The following is a 26644-nucleotide window of genomic DNA, read 5'->3' on the forward strand; positions in this document are numbered from 1 at the left end:
AAGAATGTAAGCATCCATGTATCTTTTTTAAAGTTTTTTTTATTGGAGTATAGTTGCTTTACAATGTTGTGTTAGCTCTGCTATATAGCATAATGAATCAGCCACACGTGTACATATATCCTCTCCCTTTTGGACTTCCTTCCCACTTGGATCCCTTCCCATTCAGGTCACCACAGTGTGTGAAGTAGAGTTCTCTGTTCTATACAGCATATTCTCATTAGTTATTTATTTTATATACAGTATCAATAGTGTGTGTGGGTCAAACCCAGTCTCCCAATTCCTCTCATCCCCAATGTATCTTTTTGAATTATAGTTTTGTCCACATATTTTCCCAGGAGTAGAATTGCTCAGTCATATGGTAATTCTATTTTTAGTTTTCTGAGGAACTTCCATACTATTTTTCATAGTGGCTATACCAACTTACATTCTCACCAACAGGATAGGAGAGTTCCCCTTTCTCCACACCCTCTCCAGCATTTGTTATTTGTAGAGTTTTTAATGATGGCCATTCAGACTGCTGTGAGATGGTACATCATTGTAGTTTTGATTGCATTTAATTAATAATTTAATTAATTAACAATGTTGAACGTCTTTTCATATGCCTATTGGCCATCTTTGTGTCTTCTTTGGAGAAATGTCTCTTTAGGTCTTCTGCTCACTTTTCAATTGGGTTGTTTGCTTTTTTTTGTTATTGAGTTGTATGAGCTGTTTGTATATTTTGGAAATCAAGCCCTTGTTGGTAACATCATTTGTGAATATTTTCTCCCATTCCATAAGTTGTCTTTTTGTTTTGTTTATGGTTTCCTTTGCAGTGCAAAAGCATGTAAGTTTGATTAGATCTGACTTGTTTATTTTTGTTTTTATTTGTTTTGCCTTGGGAGACTGACCTAAGAAACATTAGTATGATTAATATCAGAGAATGTTTTGCCTGTGCTTTCTTCTAGGAGTTTTATGATATCTTGTCTTATATTTAAGTCTTTAGGCCATTTTGAGTTTATTATTGTGCATGATGTGAGGGTGGGTTCTAACTTCATTGATTTATATGCAGCTGTCCAACTTTGCCAGCACCACTTGCTGAAGAGATTGCCTTTTCCCCATTTTATATTCTTGCCTCCTTTGTCAAAGATTAATTGACCATGGGAGTGTGAGTTTATTTCTCGGCCCTCTATTCTGTTTCATTGATCCATATGTCTGTTTTTGTGCCAGTGCCATGCTGTTTTGAATACTATAGCTTTGTAGTATTGACTGAAGTCTGGGAGATTTATGCATCCTACTTTCTTCTTTTTCCTCAGGATTGCCTTGGCAAATCTAGTGTTTTATGGTTCTATATAAATTTTATGATTATTTGTTCTAGTTTTGTGAAAAATGCCATGAGTAATTTGATAGAGATCACATTAAATCTGTTTATTTCTCTAGGTAGTATAGCCATTTTAACAATATTAATTCTTCCAATCCAAGAGCATGGGTATCTTTCCATTGTTTGAAGCATCTTTAATTTCCTTTATTAATGTTTTATAATTCTCAGAGTACGTCTTTCACCTCCTTGTTGATGTATTTAATTCTCATTTATTTTATTCTGTGAACTTCCAGATGTTCAAGCTGGATTAGAAAAGGCAGAGGTACCAGAGATCAAATTGCCAACATACGTTGGATCATAAAAAAAGCAAGAGAGTTCCAGAAAAATATCTACTTCTGCTTTATTGACTATGCCAAAGCCTTTGATTGTGTAGACCACAACAAACTCTGGAAAATTCTTGAAGAGATGGGAATACCAGGACCACCTGACCTGCCTCTTGAGAAAACAGTTAGAACTGGACATGGAACAACAGACTGGTTCCAAATAGGAAAAGGAGTACATCAAGGCTGTATATCGTCACCTTGCTTATTTAACTTATATGCAGAGTACATCATGAGAAATGCTGCGCTGGATGAAGCACAAGCTGGAATCAAGATTGCCGGGAGAAATATCAATAACCTCAGATATGCAGATGACACCACCCTTATGGCAGAAAGTGAAGACGAACTAAAGAGCCTCTTGATGAAAGTGAAAGATGAGAGTGAAAAAGTTGGCTTAAAGCTCAAAGTTCAGAAAACTAAGATCATGGCCTCTGGTCCCATCACATCATGGCAAATAGATGGGGAAACAGTGACAGACTTTATTTTTCTGGGCTCCAAAATCACTGCAGATGGTGACTGCAGCCATGAAATTAAAAGACAGTTGCTCCTTGGAAGAAAAGTTATGATGAACCTAGACAGCATATTAAAAAGCAGGGACATTACTTTGCCAACAAAGGTCCATCCAGTCAAAGCTGTGGTTTTTCCAGTAGTCATGTATGGATGTGAGAGTTGGACTAAACGAAAGCTGAGTGCCAAAGAATTGGTGCTTTTGAACTGTGATGTTGGAGAAGACTCTTGAGAGTCCCTTGGACAGCAAGGAGATCCCACCAGTCCATCCTAAAGGAAATCAGTCCTGAATAGTCACTGGAAGAACTCATGCTGAAGCTGAAACTCCAATACTTTGGCCACCTGATGTGAAGAACTGACTCATTTGAAAAGCCCGTGATACTGGGAAAGATTGAAGGCAGGAGGAGAAGGGGATGACAGAGGATGAGATGGTTGGATAGCATCAACGACTCAATGGACATGAGTTTGGGTAAACTCTGGGAGTTGACGATGGACAGGGAGGCCTGGCGTGCTGCATTCTATGGGGTTGCAAAGAGTTGGACACGACTGAGCAACTGAACTGAACTGATACTACAATTGCTGCTGCTAAGCCGCTTCAGTCGTGTCCGACTCTGTGCGACCCCATAGACGGCAGCCCACCAGGCTCCCCTGTTCCTGGGATTCTCCAGGCAAGAACACTGGAGTGGGTTGCCATTTCCTTCTCCAAGATACTGTGATACTACAGTTATAGTTTAGTAAAGGAAATACTAACATATTTATTAATAAGCTTATGCATAAGTTCTAAAATTTCAGTGGCTTAACAAAGTAGAAGTTAGCTGTTGTATTCATGTAACAAATCAAGACTGGCAATCCTGATCTGTGTTGTTGATTTTTCTCCATGTGGAATTCAGGTTCTCGGCCTTTTTCCATCTCATGCTCTGCTTTCCTCCAAGGCAGGCGTTGGCATGTTATGTCATTGTGGGCTAAATATGACCCTCCACTTATTTTTGTAAATACAAAATAAGTTGTACTGGAATACAGCCTCAAATGTTTGTTTGTGTATTGTCCATGGCAGCTTTGGTACCCTAAAGGCAGAGTGGAGTAGTTGTGACAGATCATATGGCAACAAAGCAGAAAATATTTGCTATCTATCCTTGTATGTAGAAAGTTTGCCAGCCTTTTCTCTAGGGTCCTTTTGTCATCTGCAGGAATCAAAGAGCATGAAGAAGTTACAAACACTTCTTTAAAGCCTTAAATTAGAGAAGCCATATGTTTCTTCTACTTCCATTTCATTGGAAAAAACTGGTCATGTGGCTGCAATAGACATGAAGGGTGCTGGGAAATGTAGTCCCTGGCTGAGAAGCTTCTTGCCAGCAACAGCATGATACTGTGAGAGTGAAGCACACATTTTGGTAGATAATTATTCATCTTTGCTGCAAAACATCTAATCATAATCTTGAAAAGGACCATAAAAATTATACTTATTTAATTCCTACTCATCAAATGTGTGCTATGCTTTAGACATTATTGTGGGTTCTTAAAAAAAGAGAGATGAGTAAGGCTCAGTGAAATAAATGAAACCACCATTTACAGAATTTTTTCATTCTTACTACAGGAAATTCAAATTAAGACAGTCATTTAGTATAATTATGGAGGGAATAATGGACTGGTATGGAATAGGAATGTGGTTTCTGTCTGGTCTTAGGTCAGTGCTGACCCAGATGCCAGCTGTTGATTATTACTGAGTGGAGGGAATATCAAAGAATGGTTTGTTCAGATTCAAAGGCCAGGAGCAGGGACTGTCAGAGTTGGAGTTCAGGGGGCACTGGGCATGGAGAACGAGGGCGCAAGGGACCATGCCATGAGACTTACTAAGGAGCTGTGCTAGCAACTAGAGGAGACCGAAGATGAAGATGGCAGCAGTAAAGTGAGCTTCTGCTAGTGAGTTGGAGAGGCAAGATAGGTTTGCCTATCATGTCTTTGTAATTGGAGTTCAATGCTTTTTCCCTCTAGTACTTTGTACTACTCTCTCTTTCTTTGATTAAACTCACTTAAGTGCCTTGTTGCTTGTCAGTTGGAATAAGACATCATCTTTTTCCCTAAGAAGCACATGACTTAGTAGAGGAGATAAATATACAAATAGATAGTTTCAATAAAATATGGTGATCGCCCTGAGGGTGTCATGCTCAGGTGCCTAATATCATGTGAGGAAGTGATTTGATATGTTAAAAATGACTCCCTAGAAGTGATGACATCTGAGTTATATCTTGATAGATGAGTTGGATTAGGTAGAGGGAAAAGAATGAATAAGGGGGAGGGTTGGCCAGGGAGATAGAATTGGAAAACCTACATAGACCTAAAGTAACATAATGATTTAGAGGAAATTAAAATTTCTGCAATTATTAAAAACATATATAGTTTAAGAGGCAAAATATTAGAGCTTGGAGCTGAAACAATAAGCAAGGGTGAGATTACAGAGGTCTATGAAGACCATGTTGAAGACCTAGGATTCTATCATTTTGGTGATGAGGAGACACTGAAATATTATATCTCTATTTTGCATTTTTTACTAATAGGAAAAAATTAGGGCATTCAGAATAGGCACTGATGACTCCTCATGATAACTATAGTGTAAGGAGAAACATGGAAGATGCTGTATATTCCACTAAACAAATAAGATCAAAAATGCAAAATCCCCCGTAAGCTCCTGATTACTAGCAGCATCCTTATTTTGGCCATGGCTCAGCTAAGGTCAGGGAAAACCAAGGGTATTCTTTTCCTTGAAATTATGAAGGGTGGGAATATATTTTGAGGGATCTTCTAGGCTCTCTTAATATTGTATATCTCACGTTTTACCTTCAAGCATGCTTCTCCCTGTTGTTCTGGGCCTTGTCTTACTTACAAAGAATTAAAAAGTAACCTTTTCCTTGTGGGAGGAAGTACAAATCCACCCTGGAATTCTGGATGAGCCATTTGTTATCTGTTTACCTTTAAAAATAAGTTTGCTTTTGGTCCAGCTTTGCTGGATGATGAAAGGCACTTTGAGGTTTTAGAGGAGAAGGAACTCCTTTCCCTTTTTAGCAACTTCTCTTGTTTATAGCAATGCTTTAGTCTTATATTTCACTCCATCTTGCCACTCTTTCCATTCTCAACTGTCATTGCCATTTGCTTTGGCAATAAATAAGGAATGAAACGCAAAACAAAACAGCCTGCCACGGTTGCTGACAATGATAAGTCTGTGGGGAGAATTTTCAGAAGCCTCAGAGAATAGACTCCAGTGGTTTCTCAGCCCACAAGTTTCAGCTGCACTGGGAACAATGGCTCTTCTGCCTACCTCCAAAAGACAAGATGAGACTTGGGCTTTGTTTTTTCTTTTTCTTCCAAGCTTCAGAGTTGAGCAAACAATCTTGACTTAACCCACATGGAAAACTTGCAAACACAAACACATTCCTCCTCTCCTATTAGTGCTAGGATAAAAAGCAAACTTCAAATTAGTTAATGTTCATGTAGTTAAGTGGTTCCCTATTGACTGGGAAGACGTCGGTGAGGGAGCTGACTTGCAGAGTGGCTTTTGCTGTTGGGCCAAAGGCAGAATGAAAGCCCAAATTGCTCAAATTGCAAGAGAAAGGCTTTTGGTTTTTTTGTTTTTTGTCTTTTTAAAAGTACAAAGAACTCATGTAGGTGGTACAGAACCTCATCTATGGTGTATGCTAGTGTTTCCACTCCACATGGCACATCTGGGAGGCATGTGAAAAATGGAGGCAGACTTTTGGAAAGGGACCATTCTGCGCCTTGTCATGGTCTGTGAATATTTATGGATCAGCCCTTTATAAGGGTGCTTGGCGCCACTGCATAGTTTTATTGTTTGGCAGATTGACAACTAGATCCAAGCTCATTCCTTGGTCCTCTGAAAAGAATGTCTAGGCTTTCAGTAGTGAGGTGGCCACATCATTCCTCTTGGAAGACATGACCCTCATGTTCCATGGGCAGGACTGTCTATGCATCCAATTTGAGAAACGAATCAGTTGGGAACTGAACAATCCTTACAGCAAGAATCTTGGAAAAGCATCAGCTGGTTTGCTGGAGTTTAGCTATTTCATCCTCATACCTGTAGTAAAGTGAGCATTTAAGGAAAATGCAGGATGACATTATTCCTGGTAATTAATAAAAGCAAACAAAAATAATAAAGCAAAAAGAAAATACCAACTACTTTGAACAAGTTGGAAATTGGGTTAGAGGCTCTAAGTTGGAGACAATCTTTGGTTTAGTACAATATCAGTAACTAAGAGAGTTCAGTTTAGTGCCAGAAGAGTTCCTTCTCTAATGAATCACCACATTCATCCTGAAATACCACTGTTAGGTCATGGTATCATAGGGATTTTAACTATCTTCCTATAGATTGTCCATGATGGACAACAAGGAGATGGATAGCTAGATATTTAAGTTTGCTGTAGTTCTAGATAAATTTCACATATGTGCCTATATACATGTGTATGTGTGTGGTTTTGCACTTTTCTCGACAGAAGATCCATTTCTTTTATTAGATTTCCAATGACTTTGTAAGTCTTAAATATTGTGCAACACTGCTAGAATATTGGAGAAGAAAAAGACTTCAGAAATATCTGGTCTGGTGCTTTTCGACGTGCTCAAATTTTTGTGTTCATGAGATTCACTTGAGATACTTGTTTGAAAAAAGATTCCAGAGTGCCAGCTCTACACAGGTTGATTTAGTAGATCTTAAAAGAGGTGCCCAGAGTTCTGCTTTTTAATAAGAACTTCAGAGATCATAAGCCACATGCATGGGCCAAAGGTCATACTTTGAGTGCCAAGTGAACTTGAGGTATGGGGAAAGTATGATTGTCAAGTGCACAGGATTGGTGGCAATCATTTTCCCTTCAGACCAGAGGAGACTTTTTCTGCTTCACATGTTGAGCTTCCATGTAAGACTTCATTTGAACAAAGGCTAAAAAAATGGCCTGGAAGTCACTGACATGAACCAACACCTTCATGTTACAGAAGAGGAAAGAGACCCAGAGAGATAAAGTGACTATGCTAAGATCACAATCGCCTTTAGTGGCAGGATTGAAGCAAGAACCTCATCCCCCTGATTTCTTGTCCAGCTCTTTTCCATCATGGATAAATCTCCTTAAAGCCACATACTGCAGTTGATATACCAAACTCTTTTTAGCATATTATCTAGGAAGGAAAATAGGAAGGTTAAGCTTATCCAACCAAATATGGAAGCCTTCCTGCCTGGGAATGTTTCAATCAGAAGAGAACTGAGTCACCAGGGAGGCCTGGGTGAGGCAGCTCTGGGAGCCTAATGGAAGAAGGCAACTGGATGGGGCACATGTGACTGAAAACGTCATCACCATTTTATCTCGTGTCAGACTTGGCGCCCAAGAAGTGTTGTCTCCACAACGGTCCCAAGAAAATAATTCAGTGTTAGGCCACCCTGTGAGTTCTTTTATTCATCTCTAAATGTAAGTCTTTTCTTTGGTTGGGTTATTATCTGGCAATTAATGGCTTCAAGGTGATTTTTCAAAGTTGGCTTTAGAATTTCCAACGTGGAATACAATTCCAATTCAGTGTAATGGTGGGGAGGAGGGGACACTTGGCATCCCTCACAGAATTTAGAATTGTGTTCATTTAGGAAAGTGAATTTCAAAAGTCTTCAAAGCTCAGTCAAGGTAAGTTTGGGTGGTGATATTAATTATCTAGGCTAACAGGAGTTGTAAAACCAGTCTGAAAATATTTGCCAATCTCTCTCATAATTTCTGATGTTGCTGCATACTGACTTATGAAAACAGTTTCTTTTCTTTGTTCTCTTTTTCTTTGTATCCATTTTGGGTTCTAGCCAGTATTAAGAACTAGAAATTTCAAGGCTGGTTTACAAAACTGTTATATCAAACAAACAAACAAAAAGCTTCAAAAGCTATTAATTTGGAACTTGTAGTGAAGTGCTATTCATTCAGGATGCAAATCAACCTCTTTAAAAAAAAAGAATATTTTATACAGTTTTGTGCAATGACTGCCGACATTCAGAAGCCTGGGGCCCTGCAAAATCCTGAGGTATTTAACTCATCCAAGGAAGATTCCATTGTAATCAGTTGCTTTTTTTTAGTGCCAAATGCATATTTTATTCTGTCAGGGAGGTCCTAGCATCGAGGTCCTAGCATGGACATGTCCAGCCAATTCTGACTTGTCAGAGTCTGTCCCAAGGCCTGGAGGGATGTACACACTAGTCTTTTTCTTTGAGTAAACAAGAAGGTAGTTGGGAAAAGGAAAGCGCTGGACCAGACACAAGAGGCTTTCACCCTGATGTCAAAGAGCTGAGTGTATGGGTTTGTGAGGTGGATGAGGCTATGAAAGAAGATGGGATTTATCCCAGAGCAGCCATATGAAGTTAGTCCCTTCTGGGGCAGTGCCAGACCTTTAGGAAGGTGGGGCAATGTGCCAAATATCTGATGTTCATGGCTCTTCCAGATTGACTCTCTATCCTTCCTGCCCTGCTCTGAACTCCAGAGCTGACTTTGGTTGGGCTCCTTTTGTCCTCTGGCTTCCAGCTGGGTTTGGTTGGGGCATTGCCTGACCAGTAGGTAGGAGCAGAGCGAGATCAAGTGATTACCACTCTAGTTCCATCCACATCCTTGGGCGGAGTGTTTCCCTCATGCAAAACTGTATGTCTCCTGCATTGGTAGGGTGGGTTCTTTACCACTAGCACCACTTTGGAGCCCTCCCTTAAACAAAGACCATGGTAATTCTATCAGTTGTTCTTCTCTACCCCATTCACTCTGTTTCTCCAGATTCCCTGATGACTCCTTTGTCATACTCCTTCAGGCCTGGGCGTGGGCATGATGATCCTCTGTCACTCAGCTTGGGGTAGTGCACTCACTACTCCATGTAGTTTTCTTGTATGTTCACCATTCTGGCAAGAATCCTTTTGTTAAGTTCACTTTAATTTTCCCAGTCTAAATGTGTCATCTGTTTCCAGCAGGTGTGTAGTCACTAATGAGTCAGTGAAATGAATGGTGTAGCATTAACAATCGGGTCAGACACTGAGAGCATATGAGGTAGCAGAGCTCTGGGTCTTAACATGGACAGGAGGAAGCAGTTTTCTGTCATTGACGTGAGCGGATGATTTCTCTGGGCCCCAGTCATCCTTTATTTGTTAGAAAGTGTTTAGGGCCCTGTCACTGTCCATCTAGTTTGGTATCTGGAGATGAACTGGCTTGCTCAAATGAGGGCAAACAAGGCTCTGTTTTCAGAACTCAGAGTCTCCACTTGCTGCTTCACTCAGATCCCAATTTCTCAGCTTCTGCAATCTCTTATTCTGTCTCAGCATTCACTGTGCACTTTTTTTTTAAAAATTTTTTGGCTGTTCTGGGTGTACATTGCTGCTCGGGCTTTTCCCTAATTCTGGCTAGCAGGGGCTACTCTCTACTTGTGGTCGGCAGACCTCTCCGAGTGGTGGCTTCTCCCATTGCAGAGCACTGGCTCTAGGGTGCACGAGGCTACAGTAGTTGTAGCATGAAGACTCAGTAGTTGTGGCTCTTGGGCTCTAGGACACAGGCTCAATAGCTCTGATGCATGGGTTTAGTTGCTCCACTGCATGTGGGATCTTCCTAGATCAGGGTTCAAACCCATGTCTCCTGCATTGGCAGGAGGATTCTTTACCACTGAGTCATCAGGAAAGTCCTTACAGTTCAGTTTTATTCTTAGCTTACCTTTTGATTAAAGACTGTTTGGACTGATATCCTGGCTTTGACCTTGGTACCTTTCCAAGACACAATTAGGGCGTAGCTTGGAGATATTGTGAGTTTAGTTTCCATACTATTGCAATAAGTGCGTATTACAGTAAAGTGTGTTACATGAAATTTTTGGTTTCCCAGTACATATAAAAGTTATGTTCACACTACACTGTAGTCTATTAAGTATTTGATAGCATTATGTCTAAAAATATAATATATATATATACATTAAAATACTTTATTGTTCAAAAGTGCATCATTTAAGCCTTGAGCAGGTTGTAACCTTTTTGTTGGTGGAGGGTCATATCTCATTGTTGTTGGCTGCTGGCTGATCAGGGTGGTGGGTGCTGAAGGTTGGGGTTTTTGTGGCAATTGCTTGAAATAAGACAGCAATGAAATTTTACATATCAATTGGCTCTTCCTTTCACAAATAATTTCTCTATAACATAAAGTGCTGTTAGATAGCATTTTATCCACAGTAAAACTTCTTTCAGAATTAGAATCAATTCTCTCAAAACCTGCCTCTGCTTTATAAGCTAAGTTAATATAATGTTTGAATTTCATTGTTGTGTTTTCAGTAATCTTCAAAGCATCTTCACAGAAACAGATCCCATCTCAAGAAACCACTTTCTTTGCTCATCTATAAGGAGCAGCTCCTCATCCATTAAAGTTTTGTCATGAGATTATAACAATTCAGTTACACTGAATTGCTATAGGCTCCACTTCTACTTCCAGTTATCTTGCTATTTCTATCATGCCTGCAGTTACTTCCTCCACTGAAGTCTTGAACTCCTCAAAGTCATCCATGAGAGCTAGACTCAGCTTCTTCCAAACCTCAGTTAATATTGATATTTTGACCTCTTCCCCTGAATAATGAATGTTCTTGACTTTACCAAGATCCATCACTCTCTGTAGCAGCTATAGTTTTATGAAATATATTATTTTAAATAATAAGACTTGAAAGTAGAAATTACTCCTTGATCCATGGGTTGCAGAATGGATGCTCTGTTAACAGGCATGAAAACAACATTAACCTCATATAACTCCATTAGAGTTCTTGGGTGACCAAGTATATGGCCAATGAGCAGTGATATTTTGAAGTGAATCCTTTATTTGAGAAATAGGTCTCAACAGCGGGCTTAAAATAGTTAGTAAACCATGTTATAAACAGTTGAACTGTGATTCAGGCTTTGTTGGTCCATTTACAGAGCACAGGCAGAGTAAATTTAGCATATTTAAAAAAAATTTTTTTAACTTTTAATTGGAGGATAATTGCTTTACAATGTTATGTTGATTTCTGCTGTGCAACATCAAAAATCAGTCATAACCTTATATATATATATATATATTTATTGATTTATTTATTTATAGAGCACAGGAAAAGTAGATTTAGCATAATTCTTAAGGACCCTAGGATTTTTAGAATGGTAAATAACATTGGCTTCAAGTTAAAGTCACTAGCTGCATTAGCCCCTAATGAGAGAGTCAGCTTTTCCTCTGAAGCTTCAAAATCAGGCATTGACTTCTCCTCTCTAGCTATGAAAGTTCTAGATGATATCTTTGAATTGAAAATCTGTTGTTGAGTGTAGCCACTTTCATTAACTCATCTAGATCTTCTGGATGACTTGCTGTAGCTTCTACATCAGTGCTCACTGCTTCCTCTGGCTCTTTGATGTCATTGAGACAGCTTTTTTCTTTGAACTTCATGAAACAACCTCTTCTAGCTTTAAACTTGTCTTATGCACCTTCCTTGCCTTTCTTAGACTTCATAGAATTAAAGAGCATTGGGGCCTTTTTCTGGATTAGACTTTATTTAAATAAAATAAAGTCTTATTTGGTTTGATTTTCTATCCAGACCACTCCATATCAGCAGTTAGGCTGTTTCAGTTTCTTATCATTCACTGGAATAGCACTTTTAATTTTCTTCAAAAATCTTTTCCTTGGCATTCATGACTTGGCTAAGTAGTGTAAGAGACCTAGCTTTCAGAATATCTCAGCTTTCAACATGTCTTTCTCACTAAGTTTAATCATTTCTAAATTTTGATTTAAAGTGAGAAACATGTGAATCACTTTCATTTGAACATTTATAGGCCATTGTAGGGGCATTAACTGTACTAATTTCAGTGTTGCTGTATCTCAGGGAATAGGGAGACCTGAGGAGAGGGAGAGAGAAGAGGGAACAGCAGGTTGGTAGAGCAGGCAGAATGCACACATTTATCAAGGTCACCATCTTGTGTGGGCACAGTTCCTGGTGCCTCTCCCCACATTAAAAGAGTAATTTCAATGTTCATCAATCAGAAATCACCACAACAAATATAATAATAAGAAAAAGCATGAAATAGCTTGAGAATTGCCAAAATGTGACATAGAAACATAAAATAAACAAGGGCTGTTGGGAAAATGGTGCTGATAGATTGAGTGATATCAAAACAAGCAAACAATCAAAACAACCTAAAACTCTGTATATGGGCAGTAAAGTGAAGTGCAATGAAACAAGGTACACCTATGGTAGCTACTAATGCTTAGAGTTTGTTGCACTCTTCCTATGTTCAGACATTTTGATAAATGCTTTATATTCTTGATCTCATTTAATCCACCCACAGCATAATGATATAGCGTTATTGTTACTATTATGGTGATTGATGATATGATGATGATGCCCATTTTACAGAAGAGGAAGCTAAGAATTGAAAGGCCACATGACTAAGGAGCAGCAACGTTGCAACTTAAACTCAGGTCAACCCAGGCTGAAAAACTGCTTCAGGTATTTTGAATTTGGCTCCCCAAGTTCTTCTACATGAAGGTTAGAAAAAGCCCAGGCCCTGTATGTTTGCCTTCATTTGTCCCTAAGGGGACACATTCAATATATAACTACAGCTTAGTTATATTGTATGACCATAATATACTGAAAGTAATCAGAAATATGGGAAAGTGGGTAAAGGTGATGGTTTTGGGATCACACCAGAATTTTCCTTGTTTTGAGCCAGATGAAAGGAAAAGTTTGTGATGAGACTTACATTTTAACATGTAAGTATTAAGCCATTCATTCATTCTTTTATTTAATTCAGCACACTTTTAAAAATTTCCTATTATGGGCTAGCTGCTAGGAATACAAAGATGAATACAATACAGTATTTGCCCCCAAGGGGCTAAAAGCCAAGTAAAATAAATCAATTTGGGACTAGATAAGTAGAATCTAGTTCCTACAGGTTTAGAGACCACTTTTTATTCCAGACATGAATGCAGCTCTATTCAAATTCTTTGAAAGTAGGTAGTCATGTAAAGTATAAGGGCAATACTGTTACTTAGAATGACATCTGGAATCAGTACATGTACGTGAGCGGTGTATTAAACTTTACTACATAAGCAGAACCAATAGGGTATTATATAATTTATTTTATGGAATTGGCTCACATGATTATGGAGGCTGGCAAGTCCAATATGTGAAGGGTGGGTTGGCAGACTAGAGGGCCAAAGAAGAGCCAGTGCAGTAGTTCAAATCTGAAGGCCCTGTGCTACAGAATCCCCTCTTGCTTAGGTGTGGTCAGTCTTTGGTTCTATTTAAGTCTTCAGCTGATTGGATGGGGCCAGCCACATTATGGAGGGCAATTTTGCCTCCATAAAGTCTACCAATTTAAATGTTAATTTCATTCAAAAGAGTATCATAGAAACATCCAGAATAATATTTGATCACATATCTTGGCTCAGTTAAGCTGACATACAATTTACCATCACAAGCAGCAAGAGACTCAGGAACTAACACGATCAGTAAAATCTGGGTCCTGGAATCTCCAGAGCCCTTTTTCTCCTTACTGTAGGTAGAGAGCAGAGCCAGCTGTAAATAACCCAATTAAGCAGGGTAAGCATGAGACCATGTAATTAGAAGAGAAAGCTCTTGGCTGCTATACTGAACTCTGTTTCTTACTTGCATCCCTGTCCGTGTGTGTGTGTGTGTGTGTGTGTGTGTGTGTGTGTGTGTGTGTGTGTGTGTGCTTAGTCACTCAGTGGTGTTCAACTCTTTGCAACCCTATGGACTATAGCCTTCCAGGCTGCTATGTCCATTGGATTTCCCAGACATCGTCCAGGGGTGTTCCTGACTCAGCGATCGAACCTGTGTCTCTTGCATCTCCTGTATTGCAGGCAAATTCTTTACCACTGAGCCACTAGAGAAGCCCCCATCCCCGTCCTTACCCTCCCTCACTAGGATATTCTGCTGTTCTGCTAGGGCAGCCAGACATTATCTCTTGTTGACTGATGTCTAGATATGCATTTGGCAAAGAATAATTCACTATTGTAAAGATTTACTAAACTATGTCTAAATAAAGTACCATATCTATCATATTAATTAATCCATTTATTTATTCTTTTAGTCATTCATTTAACAAGTCTTAACTGAGAAAGTACTCAATGACAAGAACTTTGCTAAGTTTAGGAATACAGCATCAAACAAGATGGATATAGTTCTGGTCTTTGTGGAGTGTATTGCCCTTGAGGAAAGATGGATAATAAACAAGTAGCTGATCAAATGATTGCTCTGTTATAATTGTGATACATATAAGTGTGATACATACACATATACACACACACACACACACATATATATATATAATTGTGGTTCGGTTCAGTTCAGTTGCTCAGTCGTGTCCAACTCATTGTGACCCCATGAATTGCAGCACGCCAGGCCTCTCTGTCCATCACCAACACCCTGAGTCTACCCAAACCCATGTCCATCGAGTCAGTGATGCCATCCAACCATCTCATCCTCTGTCGTCCCCTTCTCCTCCTGCGCCCAATCCTACCCAGCATTAAGGTCTTTTCCAATGAGTCAACTCTAATTGTGGTACAAAAAAAATAATTACTTTATTACAATTGTGATGAAAAAAATACAAGGTACAAAGAGAGGATATAACAATGATGAGTAAAAGCAGCAGACAATGAGAGCAATCTTCAAACTTACTTCCTTATATCCCAGTCTAGCTCATAACATCTTCCTTTATATAATACTCCATGTTCTTTCTGTTTATGACTTAAAACATATGAACACGGTGATTCTTGAAGCTGTGTGTTGAAAATGACAGAACCAACACAGAGAAGCTGGGGTTTCTAAAACCCCACATAGAAGGCTACCCACCAAATATCAGAATTGTATTTTTACATGTAAGAAATGAATTTATATTGGTGTGTGTGTATATATATATATATAATATATAAATGTTGGTATAGGTTTATTATGAATCTAGAATTACCATACAGAAAATAATTCTGCAATTAAGATTCCACATTAACTTGAAGTGTAGTGCTATCTGTAACAAATATTTAAAATATTTGTCCAATTGATCTCTCAGTGTTTGACCTCTCAGTAATGTGTTAGGCAGTCAGGAAACTCTCAAAGGTTGGAAAAATGGAGGCCCATGCTATAAATTTGAACAAGATAAATGTATTGCCTGTGATAATTTGAAAGCATAAGATGGGCCTATTGAGCCTGTGGTTTCAATTCTCAACTGGGGATTACTTTGCATCCCAGGGACATTGGCAATGTCTAGAGACATTTTCATTTGTTATAACTAGAGATGAAGGTGATGCTACAGAATTGTAGTGAGTAGAGGTTAGGAATGCTACTAAACATCTAATAATGAGTAGGATAGACCCTTTCAATATGTAATTATCTGATCTAAAATGTCAACAGTGGTGTGGTTGAAAAACTCTGTCTGGGGATGTAGCTGAAAAGACTCAGAATAATCATGTAAATTGGATTTTACTTCCTCCTTTCAAAAAATAAAGATAAATCCAGAATAGCTGGACAGTTGTCAGACAATAATGAAATATTGAGAATCTCAAATTTAGGTCCTCTAAAAAATCCTGCCTCAAAACCCCAAACCATAATAAATGAGAACTAAAGAGGCTTTGAGTCACATTGTCTGAGTTATACAGTACTCTAGAGTGGAGACTAGATTAAGGGTGTGAGGGCTTCCCGAGTCTCTGTCTCTAATTTTGTCAAGTCTCAAGATATGTACTATTAAGTTGAGAAATATTACCCTGGGAGCTCAAAAATAAAGACTCAAATCAGCCTTGAGAATTTTATCTAGGAAAGAACTTAGGACATGATTATTAGAACGTAGAACTGATTGGAAACTAGATTAGAAGCCTATCAGGTATTTGAGGGAAAGGCATTGAGAAGGAAATTATCTTTGATAAAGTAGAAAGTATTATCTTAATGAGTAATTACTTATAAGGATTTCAAGAAAATATCCTTGCAGAAATAGTGTTTAAACTGAGTCCTCAAAGATAAAATGGAACAATCAACAAGTTAAAGGAATAGAGCTTTGTGTACACCATGATGCCAGGAACTGAACAAGAATCAGACTAATTGAGGTATAATAAATTAAAGGGAGTATGATGATGGATGATACTACCATGTATGAACAAAAACATAAAGGACTTCAAAAGTTATGGTGAGAATTTTAGTATCTTGTATCTTTCTACAAAATTGCCCATTTCATCTAAGTTATCTAATTTTTTTGACATAGACTTGCTCATAGCATTTCCTTATAATTAAAAAAAATCTTTTTAGCAGTTTGTATATGTTATTCCGCTGCCTTCTGTCTTCGTAGCTTCTGATGAGTTAGCTGTTAATCTTATTGAGATTCCTCAGTATGAGTCACTTTTACTATTTTCAAGATTCTTGCTTTGTCTTTGACACAGACACACACAGAGGAAGGACCTTGTGAAGACAACATGGAGAAGAAGGTTATCTACAAGCCAAGGAGAGAGGTTTGGAAAAAACAAGTCCTGTTGATACCTTGATCATGGACTTCTAGCTGCTAGAATGTTGAGAAGTACATTTCTATTTAAGCCACTGAATCTGTAGTATTAGTTATAGCAGCCTAAGCAAACTAGCAAACTAATATGAGACCTGACATAAGCTTCATGCAATTCAGTTCTCTTTTCTGGGTTGTAATTTTCTTGTCTGCTAGATCAAAACTAAGTGTTTATGTTATCATATAAAGAACAGCAAAGAAAATCAAAACCCTGTCCTTAACTGATCTACCTATTTTAGGAAGTGTCTGCTTTTTACAACTAAGCAGATGCAGACTTATAAAATACAATCCTGTTCTACTCTCTTAAAAAAAAATAAGTATAAATTTTCTGAGGAGACATTTTATTTGACTTAATGATGTTTACTTTGCAAATAATCATTCACCCAGAATATTGCTGATGGTCACTTGATTTATTTTTACTACCCTGATGAAAGCAAATTTGGTTAGTTAGTTTATACTTGTTGTTGTATTGATTTGAGTCATAATGCTTTGATCTATAGTTTTTCAGATAAGATACATTGGGAAAAGAAAGTAAGACAAGGGGTTGGGTCCCACCCACCTCTGTTACTGAGTTTATTAACTACTTTGTAATATGGCATTAATCTCATAGTTGCCTTGCCTAGTTATTCATTCATAATTCAATAAATAAATAAGCACTGGCTCCCTCTTGCTTAACTGGCACTGTACTAGAGACTGGTGACTCAGTGGAGAACTAAACCAGGTCTGGTCCTTGGGTAGCTTATAGACATTTGCCAAAGAAATGCACAAATGTAAAGTTTCAAGTTTGGTAACTCCTACAAGAATAGAATTATGATGCTTTTAAACCTTATCATAGGGATGAGGGCAGTAGGCAAGGAGGAGGGGATTTGACCTAATCAAGGTGTTTGAAGGTCTCCCTGGGGAAGTGATAATTGAACTGAGATGTGACAAAATGAATCGATACTGATTAGGTCATTGGCTTCCCTGGTAGCTCAGTAAAGAATCTACCTGCAATGCAGGATACTAGAGTTTGATTTCTGAGTCAGGAAGATCCCCTGGAGGAGGAAATGGCAACCCACTCCAGTATTCTTGCCTGGAAAATCCCGTAAATGGAGGAGCCTGGCAGGCTACAGTTCATGGGGTCGCAAGAGTTGGACACAACTTAGTGACTAAATCACTACCAAGGAGAAAAAGGTAATGGATGTATATATATACAGTACTGTTTTCTTACTATTATTTAATAAATAGAGACTGATTCAGCTTTTTTAATATAGTCAGTAAAGTTGTAACACATCTTACAATACCCATCTGGAATAAATCTTTCCCAACTTGAAGCTGATTTACCCTGAAAAATTTAGACTTTTAAAGTAATTGCCAACTGTCACATTCATGAAAATAACTAGTAAAAAAAAAAAAAGAAAAAAGAAAAAACTCGATGTAAATCATGGCCCTTTTACATTTTCCTTAATCTTATTGCTATTTTCCATTCTCTACCTATATTAAAAATAACTTTTATATCTACTATATTTCTCATGTTAAACCTGAATTAATGGAATTCTTTCTGCTTCCTATCTAAGGTATTGGAGAGTTAATTCTCTTCATCTTACTCCTACTCAGTTTAAAACCCTTGTAATAATGTACTTTATTTTTGAAGGCTTCTGACCAGTAGACTGCATACTTCAAAAAAGAACTATCTAAACCAAATAGACACTATCCAGAAACAAACCAGCTGATTCCCTAATACCAGGCAATTATATAATGACTATCCAAACTTAATAAAACACTGTTTTCCCCTCAAGGGAGGATATAAAAAGATACTCACCTATTTCTGCTCCTTTCATATAACATAGCTGCTTTCCCATCTGAACAGAGACCAAGTCAGCACTATGGGTTAAGCTCTTTTAACTGAGAGCAAACTGAACCCAGATGTAAACTGGGGAGGGTGGGCCAATTTAGCTTTTGGTCTTGGCAGTGCTAAAGGGCAATTGTTTTCAAAGATTTAAAGTACCTGGCAACTTTGGGCCAGGCTATAAAGTTCAAGCTCATAAATGTTCATTAGCAATTCTCTGATAATTGCTTTGACATCAATTTTCTAAATGGACACAAAACTTAAATTGTCTCATTATTTCTTCCTTCTGGTATGTGTGTTTGCACTACATAGATACTAAATAGCTCGATTTCAGATCATTCTGAACTGGTTTAACTAAATACTTTTTAAAATAGAGAAGAAATTCAGACTTCATATCTGAGCAATTCCGAGGCAGAGATGATTTGATGGGTCTTTTGAGAGGCCTAATTTTGAAAGGTGTGAATAAAAATGTCCCTGTAGAGAAACAGAATGGATGAAGCAAATGTTTGACACGGTAATATAGCTGGAATGAGGTAGAATCTTTACCTCAGATCTAGCGGCTTAAATTTAGCAATTACTAGGATCTAACTGCTGAGTTCATAATGCTGGAGTGTTTGGAAAAGATGGAGACATAGGTGAAAGTCTACTTGCGTTGAGGTGAGAGAGATTTTAGGATCAATAAACAGCACTTAGTTGAAACCACTAATGAGCTACACAACATGTCTCAGAAATCACAAGTTTATTTTGCTTTTGTGAGAAGTTGGAATAACTTGTGGTTGAGGCTGTCAACATGCTAGACCGCAATCTTGTGGCAGCCTCTGATTTTTCTAGTGCCTGAGAAGTGCAAAGTTCCAAGACAAGGGCTGGAGCCCTGTCATCTGAAGCATGCAGTTCATCAGCTTCATGGTAGAAAACAACTTGAGACATATCATCTTAAAACACCAAAGATGTAACTTTACGAAAAACAATTTCTTGATATTCTTCCACACTTCCAACACTCCCACATTTTTAAAAAAAATATATTCTCCTGCAAAGCTGGCACTTTGAAAGTATGGAACGCAGAATTTCACCCCAGTCCCAACCCTTTTTTCTCTTTTGTGAATTAACGAATATACTTAAGAATTTTTGTGTGTGTAGTGGGAGGTAACAGGGTAGGGAGAGAGAAAATAAAATGGAATAAAGAAAATTTGGTTTTATTCTTCTGTTTGGTATTTAGTTAAGACTTGAATAGTCTTGGGGGGTTCTTTCATTTCTCTGTCTCAGATTTATCTTCAAATCGTCATAATTCTTAGCTATACTTGGAACAATATGAGTGCCCTCTGGTGGACAAAATGTCATTTTAAAGTTTTGTGTATATGGACTAAACAACGTTAAGTATAGAGAAAATAAGTCTTATGTTTCCTTTGCTGAACTACTGAAATCCCTAGAAAATTATTTCCTTATGTTCTAGGGTGGTGACAGCTATGAGAATAGTTACATAAAATACAAGGATAAAAGGCAAGTGGGGTTGGCGTTCCAGAACCTATTTGCTACCAAAATAGTGTCTTGGAACTATACGTAGTTTGGATCCTGAGCAGGGAAATCAGATGTCTAAGGGAAGGCTAATAACCCTACTTCTTGACCATCAATGCAAAGATCTGAAATGCTCTCATTAAGAATAAAACACTAGTGACACAACTTGGGTACAAGCAAAGGATCTGAAAATCTGTAAGCATTGGCATTTAGTGGTTAGAATTCAAAAAAGAAAGGAGGAAGGAAGGAAGGAAGAAGGAAGAGAAGGAGGGAGAAAGGAAGGAAAGAAGGGAAAGAAAGAAAGAAGAGAGAGAGAAAGAAAGAATGAGAGGAGGACGAAAGAAAGATCACATGAGTTGTATGACTCATTCACATGCCCAGTGAATGCAAAGGACCAAGCCAATGCAGGTCTTTAGGGCTCATAAAGCATGTTTTTTCATTGCTTGTACAGATCCTGTTTATACTCTGTTGGAGGTTGACATGCTAAAGGCAGACTGTCTGGTTCTTCTTTTGAATCTCTTCAATTTTTGACTTAATACAAGGATAGCAATCTGATTTAAGATTCACCAAACTGATTAAGTCCAAAGATTGTGGACAGTGGTTCATTAATAAATGCTTAACAACTGGTCAGAAAAGAAAGCCCAGCTTTGTAATATTTGCCAATTTCCATGGTGTAAATAATCTTATCATGATTGATTTCAGGCTACCAACACAGTATCACTGAACATATAATTTGGAAGGGACACAAACAATTGACTTTCACAAACTGGTATTAGGCATCTCCAACCCATCATTACATAGAGGACTTTTAATTAGTTTTCCTGTAACTTTGACACTTTGAGCCATGAAGGTATATTACTTTTGTAATAAGAAAAGAAAAACTCAAATAAAAGTTATTTGAAAAGTTGACCTCTATTGAAGAAATTGATAATAAGAAGTGTCTTTCATATTGACACATATTCCATGACACATTCAACAGTCTTTAGTGCTGTCTAAATTGTTTCCAAACTTACTATGTCATTGGCATTTTGTAAAAAGTCTATAAAGTCTACATACTACCACTTGATGGAGAAAGAATATGAAGACCAAGAAAGTTGCAGCAATATATAGAAATGCCCTAGAATTCTAGTTTTCTAGTTGTTAATCTAGTGATTTGTTGTTTTACGTGGATATTAAAAAGAAAATTAGCCACTGAAATTTGTGAATTCTAACTGCATTCAGAGTTTTCATTTGACAATAATGTTTATGCTGGTCACTGCTTTGCATAGAGTTATCTACAGCTATCTCTTCAAGAGACTTCTGACTTCAGAAAGTAATTTATGTCCACATAATGCTATGCTATCAGTGCTAGGGTCCAAAATAATTACAAAAAACACTTCCCCTCCCTAGCCTCCATGGACCTAGAAAATAAGAGTAGAATCTGATTCTATTTTCCATTCCATTTTCCCTTTGTCTCATTCTCTTGTTAGTTCACTCAATGTTGATAGAATCCTTGATAACTCGTGTCTGCTGATGATCCTTACATCCCTGGGCTTAAGAAACCCAAGTGACTAGTTTCAGTATCTTCTAGGCTAGCCCAAAGCACTGAACCATGTGAAAATCAGCAGCTTAGGACAGTGGAAAGAGAACAGAACTTGGAATCAAGAGTACCTCTTTTTTTTTTTTTTTTTTCTTGAAGTATAGTTGACTTACATAGTTGTGTTAGTTTCAGGTATACAGTAAAGTAGTTCAGTTATTTATATCTATAATATAGATATGCTTTTTCAGATTCTTTTCCATTATAGGTTATTGTAAGATATTGAATATAGTTCCTTGTGCTATGCAGTAGGACCTATTGTTTATCTATTTTTATACACAGTAGTATGTATCTATTAATCACAAGTTCTTAATTTATCCCTTCCCCAACCCTCTCTCCTTTGGAAACCATAAGTTTGTTTTCTATGTCTGTAAAAATCTTTCTGTTTTGTAAATAAGTTCATTTGTATCTCTTTTTAGGTTCCACATATAAGTGATATTGTACTATATTTGTGGTCCTCTGACTTACTTTCCGTCTATGATCATCTTTTGGCTCATGCGTGTTGCTGCAAATGGTTTCATTTCATTCCTCTTTTTTAAAGGCTGAGTAATATTTTATTGTATATATATCCCATATCTTCTTTATCCATTCATCTGTTGATGGACCCTAAAGTTGCTGCATATCTTGGCTATTGTAAATAGTGCTGCTACAGCTATGAACACTGGGATGCAAGTATCTTTTTAAACTAGAGCTTTTTCCTGATGTTTGCCAATAAGTGGGATTGCTGGATATATGGTAACTCTATTTTTAGTTTTTTTAAGAAACCTCTAGGCTGTTCTCCATAGTGGCTGCACCAGTTTACTATCCCACCCACAGTATAGGAGGGTTCCCTCCTCTCCAGCATTTATCGTTTGTAAACTTTTTGAAGATGACCATTCTGACTGGTATGAGGTGATTTCTCACTAGAGTTTTGATTTGCATTTCTCTAAGAATTAATGATGTTGAGCATCTTTTCATGTGCCTATTGACCATCTGTATGTCATCTTTGGAGAAATGTCTATTTAGGTCTATGCATTTTTGGTTGGATTGTTTGTTTTCTAATACTGAGTTATATGAACTGTTTGTAAAAATATCTTCGTGTAAATACTACAGTTACTTGTAATTTTCAGCAAGACAATTTCTCTGATCTTCGTTTCCTGTTCTGAAAATAGCGATGTCTACCTCATGGGAAAGTTGAAAGCACTACAATGAATAGAATACAATGGTGTTGATTAAGTGCTTTTCAAAATGCCTGGCATATTATAAACACTTAAAAAATAGTAGCAGTAGTCATAGTAGCAATATTTTTATTTTTATTATTGTCAGTAAATTATTATTACATAGTGTATATTGTTTTGTGATATATTATCATTTTATAATAATATATAATATATAATAACATGTTAACTATCATTAAAATGTTTTGCTGAATATCTAGCATTATATAATATATAATAACATGTTAACTATCATTAAAATGTTTTGCTGAATATCTAGCATTTCATAATAGGTACTCAATTAAGATTGGCTGCTTTTATCTCACTTTCACATGTGAAGAAAATCTCCGGTTAGGCAAATGCAACACTGTCTGCATGGAGGAGGTGAGTCTTTTAAAAACATTGATTTCCTTTTCTTTAAATTTGTGACAAATATATTGTTGGACATTATCCATCTATCATCCAGTTATACCTATCTATCTATATATCTCATCTATATTCTATCAGCTATGTATCTCTTCTATATTCTATCAACTATATATCTAATCTATCCATGCATCTATTGGTTAAAAGCATCTCCATGCTGACTACACTCTCAGAGGTTTATCTTGTTGAATAACTGATTCACTGAAGCCAACTGATTAAAAGTCTTGATTCTAGAGATTACTTTTTGCTCCCTGTTTTGATGAGATCAGCAATTAATCTTGATCAGAAAGTATTTTTTAAAATAAATACCAAGAAAACCAAACAATGAAATGTTTCTGTTCCATAACTATATCTGGGATTATAGGTATTCCCTGAATTTGAAATTTTGGCTATTTCAATCATTTCTGTGCCTTTTCAAAAATGTGTGTTTTTTTCTAACTATGTAAAGAATTCAGCTTTATTACAGAGAATTTTAAGGTTTCGGAAAAGCACAAGTAAGGTAGTACAAGTCACTCATCATTCTATAACACTGAGAAAACAACCATCCACATGTTTTTATTTACCTGTTACAAGGGTGTCTGGGTACATGTGGGTGTCTTTAGGTATACATATGCTTAAAAATAAAATTTACATTCACTGCCTCATAACAGCTTTTATTTAAATGTAATAATATAGGGAATCATTTCTTAATGTCATTCAATAATCTTCTGTGACCTCAGTTTTAACAATGGCATGCTTGTGTATTATGGGGAGGAACCATGACTTACTCTAATAATTGTTTAGTGTAGAACATATAGTTTCCAACTTTATATATTTAAAATGCTGAGATTCATATTCATATTCTTGGTCATAAGCTAGCATTTAGTTTTAATTGATGACTTAGAGGTAGACATAGACATATTCAGGACTCCCCCACTCTCCTGATGTCTTCTCTCAGGCACAAGGTTTAGATCTTCCAACTATACTACTGCTGAATTCAGTGATCTTAAAAGATTTCTTGGCACTTCCTTTCCTAAAGTGACATCAGCAAAACAGTTAAAGCTTTGAGAGATGGCTTCTTTCTTGTAGCCTAGGAGTATATCAAAAGGAGAAGCAAGAAATACCAAAGAAGAATGTTTACTTTATTTGTTGCTGATGGTTTTTCTCTCAGCATTCTTAGAGAAATCCATTCCTTTTCCTGTCTAAGTGGCAGGGTTTCCTGCAGGAAACAGAACTGCTCACGCAGATGAGAAGGCTGTAGTCAAGGCAGCCATAGCAGGTGCCACTAGTACAAAGCGGGTGGTAAGAGCATATGTGAGCTCAGTGTTAGAAAGAGCCACGGCAGTGAGTCAGAAGACTCTAATGAATCCAGATTTCAAGGCACAAGAGCCAACTGTGCAATGCATCAACCCTAGAGGTAGGACTAAAATCCTCAAAGAATCATCATTGGATTATCAACTTTTCAGGGATTGGTGGTCAAAACCAAGCATATACTAATATGTTTATAATTAATTATATTTAGCACAGCTTCTCTGGTATATTTGTTTGTTTAGTAATTTAATACTTGCATCATGTACTGTATCATAGGGAGTACATGAATAGTATTCAATTAATTTGTTTCTCTACAGAGTGTAGAATATAATGCAAGATGCATGTATGCATGCTAAGTCACTTCAGTCATGTCCAACTCTTTGCAGCCCCTTGGACTGTAGCCCACCAGGCTGCTCTATCCATGGGACTCTGACGACAAGAATACAGGAGTGGGTTGCCATTCTCTCCTCTAGGGGATTTTCCCGACCCAGGGATCTAACCCGCGTCACCTAAGTCTCCTGCATTGACAGGCGGGTTCTTTACCACTAGCACTACCTGGAAAGCCCATATTACCAGATATAAGAGAAAATATTTTAATATATTAAGTCATACATTATATGAGTGTGTATGTGAATATATGTAATTGGATACACATACATGTGCATAGGTATTTTAACTCTGAATTTTCCAGTACCCAAATAAGTAAGAGAAACAATTAGTGTATTAGTTGAGTCCAGTGAAGAGAGAAAGCACAGAGTCATTTTAATAGAGAAAGTTTAATACAAAGAATTATTAATTCTGCCTAGAAGTTGGAGTAAAAAGGCATTGGGTTGTATGAATAAAAGAGAATACCTAAAGAATACGGGAATAGCAGATATAGGGAGTAGACACTACCCTTAGGGCTGACATAGAGAACCTAAGGAAGATACCTCCTTCTTTATCCCAGGCAGGACTGAGATCTAGTCCTTGTGGAGAGGGCTACTGTGGCTCTATGGATGGTCAATGTGCTGCTGACAATATGCCCTTTGGAAATTGACAGAAAAATCTATTCTCCAGAGCTCCAGGAAAGCTGTACATGGGAAGGTATCTCACCCCCACAGCTTGAGAGGGATACAGGGAGAAGCTACTGGCCAGTGGGTCCTCTGGCTGGCACACACTGGAGAAGTTGTACGTGCTGAGGAGTCTGGTGAAGAAGACGCTGAGCAATATTAAAAAGGACTTTACACAGTTAGTGACAAGAGTTTTGCTATAGTTACTGGGCACTAAGGAATCTACACGCCCTTCTCCAGGAGCCTGCTGAGAGAACACGCAAGAACTTGAGAGCAAAACCCATCCCCCTGTGGTGTCCCTCCGATGCCAACTGTTGACAAAGCTTAACAGTGTGCCAGTTGGCAAAGGAAACATGTTTAAAGGGCCCATATCCATTTTTGCAAAGCAGGTGATGAAGGGTGAATTTAGAGCTGAGAGGGAACAAATTGATCAAGGGAACAACCCGTTACTGTACATACTTTGTCCTCACAATAAAATCATGCCAGTTGCCAAATTCTGAGACATTTTCTCAAGCATCCTCATACAACTCCCTTAAAGGAGATATTCCATAATGTAATAATATAGTTAATATGTTTATGACTTTTTAGTATAGCTTTATTTATTTTCTTTGTGTTTTGCTGTGCTGGGTGTTCGCTGATGCCCGGACTTTTCTCGAGTGTTTGAGAGTGAGGGGCTACACTCTAGTTGCTGTGCATAGACTTCTCTCTGAGGTGTCTGCCCTTGTTTCTGAGCATGGGCTTCAGTAGTTGCAGCTCCTGAGGTCTAGAGCATAGGCTCAGTCCTTGTGCACAGGCTTAATTGCTCTGCAGCACGTGGGATCTTTCCAGATCAGAGATCAAACCTGTGTCTCGTGCATAGGCAGGCGGATTCTTTACCACTGAGCCACCAGGGAAGCCCTGATACAATCTAAGTGACAATGTCCTTAACAAAACCCTTGTAGAAAAGTTAGTTATTTCTTATAGTATCTTTCTCAATATGCTTACACCAACTTATCTATAGTGGAATTATTCAACTTAAGTCTTATTCATATAATG

At 37.6% G+C, this 26644-nt stretch overlaps 1 protein-coding gene across 2 annotated transcripts in view; it reads left to right on the forward strand.

Annotated features, from left to right (window-relative positions):
- METTL15 (methyltransferase 15, mitochondrial 12S rRNA N4-cytidine) overlaps nt 1–26100 on the forward strand; it is a 375213-nt gene extending 349113 nt beyond the window's left edge. The window contains exons 9-14 of one of the 2 annotated variants that reach the window (XR_014069234.1): nt 1591–2866; nt 6708–7646; nt 12586–12678; nt 16617–16685; nt 23185–23228; nt 25507–26100. The gene's annotated coding sequence lies outside the window, so the exon portion shown is untranslated. Of the gene's footprint in view, nt 1–1590; nt 5079–6707; nt 7647–12585; nt 12679–16616; nt 16686–23184; nt 23229–25506 lie in introns of those variants that run through there. The other variant, XR_014069232.1, reaches the window with a different exon arrangement.
- Nucleotides 26101–26644: the final 544 nt, after the last annotated feature.

Source organism: Giraffa tippelskirchi, chromosome 11 (genome assembly GCF_054371585.1).
Source record: "Giraffa tippelskirchi isolate mGirTip1 chromosome 11, T2T-mGirTip1v1.2.pri, whole genome shotgun sequence".
Taxonomy (NCBI): Eukaryota; Metazoa; Chordata; class Mammalia; order Artiodactyla; family Giraffidae; genus Giraffa; species Giraffa tippelskirchi.